At 41.4% G+C, this 13,154-nt stretch overlaps 1 long non-coding RNA gene across 8 annotated transcripts; it reads left to right on the top strand.

Annotated features, from left to right (window-relative positions):
- The first annotated feature begins 4,124 nt into the window (after window positions 1–4,124).
- On the top strand, window positions 4,125–8,720 carry LOC107881206 (uncharacterized). 8 transcript variants are annotated; one of them, XR_016122446.1, is made up of 7 exons: window positions 4,125–4,218; window positions 4,348–4,473; window positions 4,612–4,794; window positions 5,913–5,959; window positions 6,088–6,161; window positions 7,035–7,366; window positions 8,333–8,720. It is a non-coding gene; the product is annotated as an uncharacterized LOC107881206 (long non-coding RNA). The 8 variants fall into 8 exon arrangements; XR_016122447.1 differs by having other exon boundaries at window positions 6,711–7,366; XR_016122445.1 differs by lacking the exon at window positions 5,913–5,959.
- The last annotated feature ends 4,434 nt before the right edge of the window (window positions 8,721–13,154 follow it).

Here is a 13,154-nt window from a genome sequence, read left to right as displayed (position 1 = left end):
TTTCAATCACTTCTTTCATGACATTGCCATTGTTGACTTTTCTTCATCCCGAGATGTCACGGGATTGTTTCTGCCTCGGGCTTCTCCTTTTATCACAACTGTCGGCCCAAAGCTTTGGGCTTTTCTAGATTTTGGGCTTCTAACTTCTGTTTCAAGACCAAATTGCTTTGATTTTTTGCACCTTATTTTGGGCCTCATTTTACTGGGTGTGTCAATTTTTAGGCCCAAACAATGCCCTTAAGTCCAATCGCTTTTTTGGAACGGTTTCGACTTAAATGATATGGCATTAAATTGGCGCGTGGTAAATTCCTCCGTTATCCCACGTCTGCCATGCTTCCCCACTAAGCTAGTGCCCGTGTGAAGCAGTTTTTAGTTACTAGCTCTTTATTAGCTAGTCAATATCGATGACGCTTTGTCTTCTCCAACGTCGTTGTCTTCTCTTTCCACGTTTTCGCTTCTTTAAAAGACTTTCAAAACCACTGCCTCGCTCCCCTGAAAACCTAGTACTTTCGCACTTCGCTTCCCTTGAGCTTTCTTTCGATAATTCCCTTTGCTAAAAAAACTTGCCTTGCCCATCCTGACAACCTCCTTCTCGGAAAAAATAATTCGAGAAATGTCTTCCCCAAATCTCGTGCTCAATCTTCCTCTGCTCCAGTTCTTCCAGATTACATTCTGGGGCTGGGATTGATAAGCATGCGACAGAGGTTAGGAGCAAGCTCCATCCTTTTGCCCAAAAAAACCTAGACGAAAATGTCCTCCATTTGTTTGAAAATACCTTGGTCTTTGGGCCTCACGTTTGGTCCTGTTCCTCCCTGAGATGGCGGAGTGATGAAGAAGGATCGAGGCCCTCTATGTTTCAAGAGTTCTTTTGCTTTGGCTTCTCATTCTTGGGTTAGCAAGAACTTGAGCCGTTCGTTCCCATCTAGTGAAGTGAGAAATAGTCTAGTCAAGTGGGTGATTGGATGTGCTTCTTCCCGATTTGGGGCTCACTTGAAACAGGCTGGAATTTATGACGCCATACTCCTATCCGGGCAATCTATCAACAGAGATGAGAACACGCTTCGCCTTTGCTCTGTGTTTCTAGAATTCGCCAAGAATACTTTCGACTTTCGTATAGGCCCCATGGCTCCAACTCTGCTGGATATGGCTTAGATTTTTGGTTTTAGGCCTCATGGAAGACCTGTTGATGCTGTTGGTGATTATCACAGAAGGAAAGACCAGTGAAGCTAGCTAAGCCATTCAACATTTCTCCGATACGATCAACTGTAATTGCTCCTTCTCCAATTATCTCGAAAATTTAGTGAGAAGGACAAAGATCAGACATATGTTGTTTCTTCAGTATTGGATGAACAGTGTAGGGACCTTTTCCTCCAAAGAATTGCAAATGGGTTGGGCTCTGTAAAAGGGCAGATGATGAAATTGTCCCCTTTGCCTGAGTTCGAAAATTAAGCCCCAAAATACCTCGAAAGGGCAGTAGAGCCTTAGGAAGTATTTTGGTTACCTTCACCAACCAAAATAATGGCAGCTTACAGATAATTTATGCATGCTTACAGATAAAATTTTTAAGCTTGGCATGAGAGGCATGTGGCATGGGAGCAAAATCAACATGAGTTTAGCACTAAGAGGAAATTTAGGCTTTCTTAGAGGGAAAAAGGGAAGTGTTAAGGTGAGAAAAGAGAGATTTTGTAGGAGATTTGGCTAGGAAGAGAGAAATGAAGAACAATGCTCTTCTGGCAGCTTGACAGATACTCTGTTTGCAGAAGAGAAGAATGGAGAAGATGGTGAAGCAGTGCACGAGACTTGGGTTTTTGCAAGTTAGAGAAAGCTTGCTCTCCAGTGTGGGTTGTCTTATGTTGGTGTAGAAGGGGTCCTATTTATAGCTGCTGGGAATGGGTCTTCTCCAAGAAACCCTAATGGTTTCTTTCCAATCTAGCTAAGCTTTCCTCTTCCTTTCTTCTCCTCTTGCTTGACTTACCTCATGGAGGCAAAAATCAGTTCTGCCCAATCCCACAAAATCAGGATTTTTGGGAGCTCGAGGCTTCAACAGCTTCAGAGGAGAGCTTCCATTTTCACCCATCTTCTTTCTCTTCTTTCCTCCTCTTTTCACGGCCAAATCTGATGAAGGAAAGAAAATGGGTGCGCTGGTTTAAGGATAGCATCTTCCCCTGCGTGCTAATACCCCTTGGTTTCTTGAATGCTTGCACTTGGAACTTGTTCCCCCAGCAGCCCCTCACATGTGAATCTTTGGCTTTCTTCGTGGACTTCGCTTCAGCCAAGTGTCAAGGCCTTGGACTCCTTTTATTCAAATGGTATGGGCCCTTTAATATAGAAGGCCAAGTTATCTTATAATTGGGTTAAATTCACCAAGTATTTGGGCTTTATGGGCTATCTAAAGTAATGGGTTATTTTGGTTGGGCTCCTCTAGTTGAAGCAATTGGGCTATTTCCTCTCTTGTGCTTACCCACATGTTTGGGCCTAAGAAATGGGCTTGGGTTCCGAGGCTCCCAAGTAACCCGGAACCTCCACTTCTTGGTCCATCAATGGGCCTCATGACAATTTATTACCATCCATACCACAACCCACTCAAGCAAGCCCCGGGTATTTGAGTGGCTTGGGGCCCACTTAAGCTTGTGGCGTGATTAGGTGCGGAATGATAATTCCTTGCTTAGCGTGGCGTGTCGTTTGGCGTGGCATGTGTGCAAGCGCATATGATGAACTTTCGCATGCCCAAATCGGGTTTCTTCTTGGTAAAGCATCGCATTGGGCCGAGAATTTATTTGGGCCGAACCGTGAATATTTTGGGCCTCAACATTAGCCCCCTTGATTATTGGGGCCATGAATGTGTATTGAAATGGTCCGAATAATCAATTTTCAGCCCAAAATAAATTACCGTGGCATGGCATGGCATGGGTTTAGGAGCAACTCAAGGGTAACAGGTTAAGAGTCTCTGAAATTACAGCCAGGTCTTTTCCGGGAAGGTTGGAGAGGTCACAATGGTCCCGCTTAAAACCCAATCCTTCTTAAACACCGAGGGTGTTGCCTTGAAGAACTTTCCTAGACACTGTAATTTTGGAGGTCACTTACTAGAGTTACCAAGAGTTGACCTTATTTTGTGGCATGATATAGAAGAAAATGCTTGGTGGATTAGCTCAAGATAACTACTTAGCTCGCATGATTTATTTGATTGAGTGACTATAGAGGCTTGATTTTGCATGATTGTGGTTTGCAAGAGTTGCATTGACTTGTGTATCTAATATTAGTTATGTATGCTTGATTTTGGCTTGCATGATTTGCTTTGACTTGTATATTTGGTATTTGGCTTGATGCTTAGCATTGGCATGTATGCTTGATTTTGGCTTGATACTTGGTATTGGCGTGTATGCTTGATTTTGGCTTGCATGCTTGGATGCTTGGTTTTGGCTAAGGTAGCATGGCTTAATATGGCTTTTGGGACATTTAGCATGGTGGACGTCATTTGACAGTAGCCAGACGTGCTAGTGGATAGTGGGGATCCAATCTTAGAGTTGCGGATGCAATAAGTTTGGATTCACCATTGTGTTTGATTTTACAGCACCAGCCTCTGAACACTTTGAATTTAGAGGACAAAACTTCAATGAAGGTGATATCGTGCGACATGACGGCTAGATATTGGAAGAATGCTTGAAATAGGGCATGTGCTGGAAGGATATTTGAAATAGGGCATGTGCTGGTAGAATGTTTGAAATAGGGCATGTGCTGGAAGGATATTTGGAATAGGATAGGTGCTGGAATGGGCCGAATAATTAAACATGACCCAAAAAAAATCAGATTTGTATTTGTAGAGAACTTCTCTTCTTCCCGCGTGCAAAATGACGACGTGTCATAATTGGGTTATTTGCAGCTTCCCAATGCCAAACACCTTCTTCCTTTCTTTTTTATTATTTTCTTTCTTTCTCTTCCCTTTTCTTGCACCAGATCCAACTTCTTCCTACTTTTCTTCTCTTCGTTTTCCCTTGTTCCCCCAGCTCAAAACTGAGTGAGAGAGTAAGATCAAGTGGAAAACATCTGCCTCTAGCCTGGGAAAAGAGCCCAAGTCGATTTCAACCCCTTCACCCTTCTCCTTCAAGAAGCCCTTCTGCCGTTGCTAGAAGGGACCTTTTTGTGCTGGTTTTCCTCTATGATTCTCAATTTCGCTCCCTTCTTGGTATATTCAAAGTCACACGTTGGGATTTTAGCAAGGTATGTCCCTTCTCTAGCTTTCTCTTGGATTTATTGAGGAATTTGCTGGGTTCCCTTCATCCATGAATATTGCCCTTTGTTTTGGTTGTCAAGCATCAAACCCTCTTTTGACCTATTTTGTTATTGCAGCAACGTGAGTGCTTACAACGTGGGTGCTAGCAAGGAAGGGCTCGCACTAATCTTCTGGGATTCCCTTTTCTTTGATTTGCTCGAGTTGCTGGAAGGGTGCCAATTTCCGTGTGAACAAAACTGTTGGTATGGGTTTCTACCTTTTCCTCTTCTTACTTTAATCTTGCTCTGACCTCTTTTTTGTATATAAAAAGGCTGAACTTGGCCTGATGTGCTTTATTTTCTGATTTTCTCTCATTCTCTTCTTTCTTCTTCTTCTTCAAGACCCAAACCCGTGGGTATTGTGCATCAGTACATAAGTCATATTTCGGAAGCTCGGATCAGAAAACTTCCTCAATCAAAGTTGTTCATCTGCTCGAGTACTATAGCCAGTAAAATTTGCATAATTTTTTGAAATTTTCTGATACCTCAAAGCTGGTTTGCAACTTCTGCATTCATCCATGGCTGGTGAGTTTTTGCAGATTTTTCTTCTGCATGTGTCTTTAACTTATGATACTCGTATGATTGCGCTTGCTTCACAAAATTTGCTTGAAATTATGTTGTCTATAACATATCCAAAATTGAGGATCATCCACCCATTCTAGTGCTCTCTACCTCCATTTTTCTAAAGCATGTTCATGAGTTGATGTTGATGCCTTTGTTGCATGCTTGTCTTCTATGCTTGGATGCTTGAGTTCCTCTGTATTTCCCAGAATTTGTGAACTAGAAATCGAATTCTAAGGTTGAGCTTTTGATTTAGGATTCTAGCTTGGTGATAAACAAGAGTTATACAAGCTCACTTGGGTATGCATGCCAAGTGCTTGTCAAAATATCTCAAAGTAGCTTGCTGGCTGCTTTTTGAACTTTTGAAATGTTTCTTTTCGAATCTGAGTTGGAGCTTTTGAGACATAAAAATGGACTTCTCAATGGTTATGTTGGAATTGGTCTTGCATCACTTGAAGAAAAAATGAATTTTCGGTGGAATTTCAAAGTAAGGGTTAAGGTGCTGGAGCTGTACAGTTTCTGCTGTGTAGGCTGTCTTAGAAATCTGTTTGACATGCTTCCCTAGCTTGAAATGCAACGAAATTTTGGGAAAATGAAGCTTGATATGTCTAGTTCTAATCTGGAAAGTCTGGGATTTGTTGGTTGTAAGCTTGATTTATAGTGATTTTCTAAAGGTGGGATATTCTAGCTAGGATGGTTGGAAAGCTTGTGTATAAGTTTTGCTTGGCATGTTGCTTTTGCTTGGGAATTTAGCATGTCCTTTCTGTTGGTATTGAGTGCTGATCTGAGTATTGCTAGAGCATGTTCTTGAGCAATATTGTCGTGAGAGCATGAAGTGGAATGGTATTGTTGCAAGAGCATGAGTTCTTCAATTTGCTTGAAATGCCCGAATTGCTTGGAATGCTTGAATGAAATGAAATTTCTTGGTATGTGAATTGGTATCACACCTTGTGAATTTTGTCAAATGCTTGATAGATGAGTTTGCTTGCACTTTGAGAAAATTATGCTTCCGGCACATCCGTTTGTGTATGAGTACCTTTCCGGCGTCTGATTTTGGCTAACATATTCTCTTGTTTTAAAAGCTCGACAGCATGATAAAGCATGAGAAGTCTAATTTGATAGCATGAAAGTGAGTCTTGGTCTCTTGCAACTTGTCTTTGGAAAACATTATGCTTTAGTAGCGATTCTACTTCCGGCACCCCCTTTCATTTACTAGTTCCCTTTGATCGCCAACGTACTCCCTTGTTTCTTTTTCAGGCTTGATTGAGAGGTTCCAAAGCATGAGGAATGCCATCTTCTTACTGATTTGCTGGGATCTTGATAGAATAAAGGTGAGTTTTTCATCTTGACTTGCAATATGAAGGTTTATGAAAGATTCGAATTGCTTGATCGGAGGGACTTTGGGTGAGAAAGAGAACAAGCTAGTTCTTGAGGCCGTTTTGAGTTTTCTTCCAAAGATGTGATGAGTTTGTTGAACTGTTGCTGTGGGATAAATTTTACTAGCATGATGTTTGAAACAGGGGCTAAGAAGATTTGAAATAAGGCAAGCGCCAAAAATTCTTTGCTTGTAGAGTAGGAGTTGGAAGAATGTAACTTGGCTTGTTTCAAAAAGGGGAAATAGAAAAATGTTTCTCACCATAATGCAAGACTATCTAGGCTTGTTGTAATCAAAGAGATGATTTATACTGTGTGGCAAAAAAGGTAGATGGGTTTGCTTGTTTGGATGACACGGTGTCCTTCCTTGAATTTGCTTGGCATGAAGCCCTCAAGTCAGCTTGTTGAGGTCAGCAATTGGTTGAAGAGTTGGGTTATATTCTCTTTGGCTTACTCAGGGTCGAGAAACAAAGTAGATGCCTGCTTGTAAACTTGCTCCAAAGAAGATTTTTGGAAGAAGTAGATCTGAAGATGAGAAGGAAAAGGCTAAGCGAGTTGCTGGAAGAGATTCATACAGCTTGTTTTCCTCCAGATAAGTAACAAACAGTTTGCTTTCCTCCAAGAGGAAAATTGAAATTTACAACAGCTTCAGGATTCTTGTCTCTCTCTTTTGCTTGACATGAAGCCCCCAAATCATTTGGAGTTTGCATGTGCTGTTTGCTATGATGGATTCTCTTAAGCCTCCATAAGCCTTTCGCAAGATGTTTTGTCTGAAAAGCTTTAAATTTTGCTGTAGTGCAATTGCATGAATAAAGCTTGTGATTTTTCAGGAGTTGTCGTATGGCCATGAGAAGAAGTTCTTGCAAGTATTAGTTGCCGAAGTATCCATCTTCAGAAAGACCAATTCTTAAGTATGCCTGAAAATAATGATGGTGCCAAAGTCTGCGCAGAAAAACATGGGGATAATTGCAATGATGGGTCAGCTGGTTGCATAAACAATGAGATCAATAATGGTGATGAAGGAGATGGTAACGTGAAATAGAAGATACGATATTCTTTTAGCACCAACTACCCTTCTCCCGGCACCAACTACCCTTCTTCCAGCACCAACCTCCCTTCTTTCTTGGTGCATTTGAGGTCGTCCTTTGAGGTGATTGACAAGGTATGCCTTTTCCTCTTTGCAATTTCTTGAATCTATCGAGGGGCTTGTTGGGCTCTTCATGCCCATAGGCTTTGCTCGTTCACTGGAATCTCAGGTCCTTCTTTTTAACTCTGTAGGAATAGATATAGACTGATATCTTGGCCTAGGCTTGTTTTTCGCATGCTTGAATAAATTTGGACTTTTCTCCCATGTTGTGGAAATAGAAATTGATAGAGTGCATGCTCTGCAATGCTTGAATCCTTTTGCATTTTGAGGAAGAATTTGCTTGTCATGGGAATTGCTTGAAAATTTCGCTTGCCATGGATAAATTGTATGCTGCTTGGGTATTTGCTTAAGTGTTTCCTTTGTCCTGAGTTTGGCTTGCCCTGCTTGGCGTATATTTTGCGTGTGCTGCGTTCTTGACCCGCTTTTTTGTTGTTGAACTATATGCATCACGAGCGCATGCTTGTAATCGTATGATTAATGCATAGGATTAGAGGCTATTGAAAGCTTTGAGAAAAGCACCATTGGTTTCTTTTTATTTTTATTTTTTATGAGCTTAGAATTTGGTCATGGGTAACTGTTTATTTTTTTGGCTTTATAGGGATAGACATAAACATGTGTATGATGGGTCTGCAAGGATGCTGTGTAACTCGTAGGTATTTCGTTTTTGTGAAAAAGGTTACTATGAGGTAAATAGTGCTCAGTTTGTAGCACTTGCTTTGTGAAAAAGGGTCTGTTGGAATGATTGATTGAGCATGGAATGAGAGATTTGCTTATCATGAGCTCGAGTAATAGATTGCATGATGCTTCAAAAATATTTTTTTTGTTTATGCATTTCGCTTGGCATGAGATAGCTTGCTTTGCTTGGCTTGTAAAGTTCATATGGCTTGCATGCTAGTGTGGAGATTGCTTGGCTTTAACACAGAGAACTAGCTTTATGCTTTGCCGTTTTTTCAGCGTATTCTTTGTTGGCAATTCTTGCAGGGATTCATCGCTTGTCAAGATCTGCCATGGCATCTACTAACCCGTCGTCAATTATTAGTGGCCACCTTTATTCAACGGATGATAAATTGAAGAGGGGAAGGCCCCTCCATTGCTCAAGAATGCTTGTGAAGATGTTGCAGTAGGCGAAGAGCCAGTGTCGTCTTGCTGCGTTTGTATCATTATGGTTCGGGAAATTCCTCCTCTGTGACTTTTCCCAAGATTGTCTGCATGCGCAGGTGTTCCCCTTGGCTTTAGCAATAGCGCATGGCGGCATGATTCCCATAGCCCCTATGTTCTTGGGACATCCGATGCAGGGGTAGACAATGCCCTGCTCCTTCTAGCAAGTGCTGCCTCATACTCATCCTTTTCTCGGAACATCCAACATAGCTGCCGATCGCCTGCACCTTCCAAAGCGAATCTTGCCTCCTACTCATTCTCTTCTCAGAACATGCGACATAGCTGCCGGCGCTGCCTTGCATCTTCCAGCGTGTTGCCTTCTACTTCTCCTCTTCTCGAACATCCAACATAGCTGCCGCACTGCCCTGCACCTTCCGGCTGCCTCCTACTCATCCTCTTCTCGAACATGCGACATAGCTGCCGTGGCCTTGCATCTTCCAGTGCTGCCTCCTTTTATTTCGCAGGTTGTTTTCTTTGGCTTGGGGTCAGTTGGCTTGGTGCACAGCTTCCATCTTTCTTGATACCATAGGATGTACTAATCTCCAGCATGTGTAACCTTGTTTTTGCGATGGCTGTGTACTTTTCAGATAATCTAACGACTATGTCATTATGACTTTGTAATGTACTACTGAACCACTGGAACTTGCATTAATTTCTGAATGCTTGAGGCATGTTGTAATTCGTACATCTTATATATACAGCTTGGTTGGCAAAACTTCGTCTTTGTGAACTGTTTGAGATTTTCTGACAGGTTGAATATCCTTAAAAACAAGGTATATGCTGCCAAAATTTTGACAGGAGCGGAATTTCTAAAGTTTCTTTTGCATGGTTTATCTAGCCTCTGGGTTTGAAAAGCAGCTTCTTGCCTTCCTTAAAAAGGGCCAGAGTAGCATGTGCATGATTCTTACCAAGGTTTTATAAAACTCCCAGATGTTGTTCCAGCACCTCAAGATTGCGTGCTTCTTTGGAATAGATTGGTTTCTCGTGCCTTATGCTATTTTTGCTTAAGCGTGATGCTTGTTGATGGTTCGGGACCCCATTCAAGTGACTTTACTTGGCATGGTTACTGCTAAAAGGCTTAGCTTTTAAAAGGGAAGTTTACTTGTCTATTTTTTTTTTTTTTCAAAGAACATGTTTTGTAAAACAGAATAAGGTAAAAGCAAGGAAGAATTCTAGAGGCTTTTTTTTTCTTTTTCCAAAATACTCCATTCTCCTTGCAAATATCGTTTTATGCCTTGGCATGCAATAATGCTGGTGCATTCTACCAAAGTTGTGAAAACATATGGTGAAAACACAAAAGGAGTTCATCTTTGAAATAAATTTGAAAAGCCAAAAACAAAAGGATAGGTGCAAAAGCAACTCAGTAGTAAGGCTTTGAGCCATTTTGCATTGATAAATACCCCCATCAAATTAAGCCCCCAAGTATGAAAGAGCTAAGGAGCGTGCATGACTTGCAATAGTATGAAAGCTTGTGGCTTAGGTTGGCATGTATTTGGCATGTGTTGTACTAGGATGCCATGCTCTGTAGAGATATTTATCAGAGTCACAGTTGCTGCTTTACTTGCCTGCAGCTCATATCCCAACTAATCAAAGAGTGATTTGCAGCTCCTAACCCATTGTACTTTCTTCAACTTCTGTGAAGTTATGAGAAGTTACAACAACTGCCTCTTGATAATCTTGATGACCAAATGAAGCCTCCGAGTGGCTTTCTTCCAGCATGTCTAATGTGAATACTTCGCTGCTGGAACCATTCTCCCATCCATTAGCAAGTAGCCATGGGGTGTTATAGCTTGCATATTTTGAATATTTGCTCCAGTTGGACTTCTTCATATTTCCACAAGGTTCCCACATAGCCTCCGATGGCTTTGGGTCATTTTTCCACAAGTGGCACAATACGTCGTCGTCGAACAAGTCATCAAAGCACGTAATGACAGTAGCCATCTACTTTCCCCTTCGTTTTGGCAAGGGGTCCTTGTCAATAGCTTGCCTCTTAGAGTTCACATGTATCTCGGCGTGTAAGATCTTCCTTAGAGTATAGCAAGCAGTGGTGGATGTTGCAGGTGAAGAATGGATGAATATAGGAAAATACGCTTCCAAAGCACCCATTTTCTTGAAAGCTTGACATCGCTTCAAAAATTCTGATTGCTTGGTAAAATAAACTTCATCTTGACAGCATTTAGGTTCTTCCAACAGTATCATAGCACTACCTTCGCAATATTTTCCTTTCATTTGCCATGAATTGAGATGTTTTCCTTTTGAGTAAAGCATAGTTCTTGGATTTCTTGACTAAGGCTCGGGGCTTGATGATGCTTGATTATGGAATTGTGGCAATTGAGACATCCCGATAGCCTTTTGGTTTTGACTCCTAAACTTGGTCATTGGAATGGTCAAGGCTTAGAAAGTGCTTGAGGCGTTGGAGCATATCAGTTATGGCAACTTAGGTATTGTTTGTTGCAGCTGTTGTGAACATGTTTTAGGAACCAAAAGCTTGGACTTGGCTATTGAAGCTTGAGCTTTGTATGTGGTCACTGCAGCAAATGTGTTGGGTTACAACAACAAGTGATGGCGAACTTGGAGGTCATAGTAACATAATTGGGATTTTAAGGAGATTTTTGGTCTGGGAATAGTGGTTTTGGTAATAATGGATTTTTAAGCTCATTTGGGGTTTTGGAATCACTGCTGTGGTGATTGCAATGAATTCCTCCTCAGCCCCCAAGTGCACCATAATCATCAGAAAAGGATTTGATGGGCATAGGCTACAAAAACTCTTGCAACATGGCCTTCTTAGTATTTGTTTGGGTCAATGCATGGCATGATGAACTTGGGATATCCCTTTGTTGCAACGGTGACAGTTTGGCATGATTCGGTGGTAGCATGTGCTTCTGGCAGCGACTCTTCCAGCAGTGGTGTTTGGATTTTGACTGGCTCTGTTCTTCTTCCACCCTTCCAGCGGCTCTTTGGTGGTGCTTGAACTTCTATGACTGGAAGTATAGAGAGAGATTTGTCTAAGGAATAGATGATAATGGCAGTGTGTTGAGATGTTGGGTAGGAAACATGAGAGCATTTGTTTTCTTGTTTGTTGTTTGGAGGCTTGGGTCCCTTGCACATGACCGATATAATGTTGTATGATCAAAGCGTAAAAATAATATAAGCCTTGTAGCTTGCAAATGACTAACATAATTGACATAAGCATGTTGAGTAGGTATGATTTTAGTACTGAGCATGCATAGTTGGCATCTAGATTGCAATATGTAACTTGGATTGATTAACACAAAGGTGGATCGATACGAAATGATAAGAAGTAAGGTAAGTGAATAGTGCGTGGAATAAGGCCCTGAGAAATTTTGCTAGAGATGCAAAATTGAAAGGTGGTTTAATACATAAAGAAAATGATGCAAGCTGGTGCACCATATGAATAACAACTAATCAATCAACTTTTTTTTTTTTGGACTTGAATGCACATGCTTTTATCTATGCTTGAGTTTGTTCAATGAAACATAAATTTTATGGATATCTTAAAACAACAAACAAATATATATGCTATATTGAGATCAACAAGGCATGATAATAAAAATCTTATCTTGGTGAAGCCATTCGCAGAGATGAGGTTGAGAGCATTGAGCAAGTGTTCCTTCTCCCTCTTTCACCGTGTTTTCACAACTCTAGAGAGGTGAGGGCTGCTATGAAGGTGATTTACGGCGATGGCCAGACTTGCTGATGATGTATCATGGCGGAGAGGTGAACGGCAAAGCTAGCCTTAATCATTGACGACGGTGGTCAGCGGCTTGCACGTTGGCTGAAGCCCCCAGTCCTCTTACAAGATATTGTTTTGCTTGAGAATGGATATCTAAGACACAAGCAAATGGAGCATGTGAGTAATCTATATTATGTTTGTTCTACAAAGTAGATAGCCAACGAAATGAAAAAGAAAAAGAAAGAGGGAATGCTCTTATCTCTTTATTTCCTCCGGTTTATTGCTTCTGGTCTTCTTCTTTGGAGGCATTGGTGCAGATAGTGGCTTAATCCCTAGCAAAGTCGCCAATTTATGTAGGGGACCTTTTCCTCCAGCAGCTGCAAATGGGCTGGGCTGCTGTAAAAGGGCAGACTGATGAAATTGTCCCCTTTGCCTGAGTTCGAAAATTAAGCCCCAAAATACCTCGAAAGGGCAGTAGAGCCTTAGGAAGTATTTTGGTTACCTTCACCAACCAAAATAATGGCAGCTTACAGATAATTTATGCATGCTTACATATAAAATTTTAAGCTTGGCATGAGAGGCATGTGGCATGGGAGCAAAATCAACATGAGTTTAGCACTAAGAGGAAATTTAGGCTTTTTAGAGGGAAAAGGGAAGTGTTAAGGTGAGAAAAGAGAGATTTTGTAGGAGATTTGGCTAGGAAGAGAGAAATGAAGAACAATGCTCTTCTGGCAGCTTGACAGATACTCTGTTTGCCAGAAGAGAAGAATGGAGAAGATGGTGAAGCAGTGCACGAGACTTACGGGTTTTTGCAAGTTAGAGAGAAAGCTTGCTCTCCAGCGTGGGTTGTCTTATGTTGGGTAGAAGGGTCCTATTTATAGCTGCTGGGAATGGGTCTTCTCCAAGAAACCCTAATGGTTTCTTTCCAATCTAGCTAAGCTTTCCTCTTCC

The sequence above is a fragment of the Prunus mume genome, linkage group LG8 (genome assembly GCF_029339155.1).
Source record: "Prunus mume cultivar Tortuosa linkage group LG8, ASM2933915v1, whole genome shotgun sequence".
NCBI classification, from domain to species: Eukaryota; Viridiplantae; Streptophyta; class Magnoliopsida; order Rosales; family Rosaceae; genus Prunus; species Prunus mume.
Note: the sequence above shows the minus strand (reverse complement) of the source record. Positions and strands in the feature narration are given on the sequence as shown.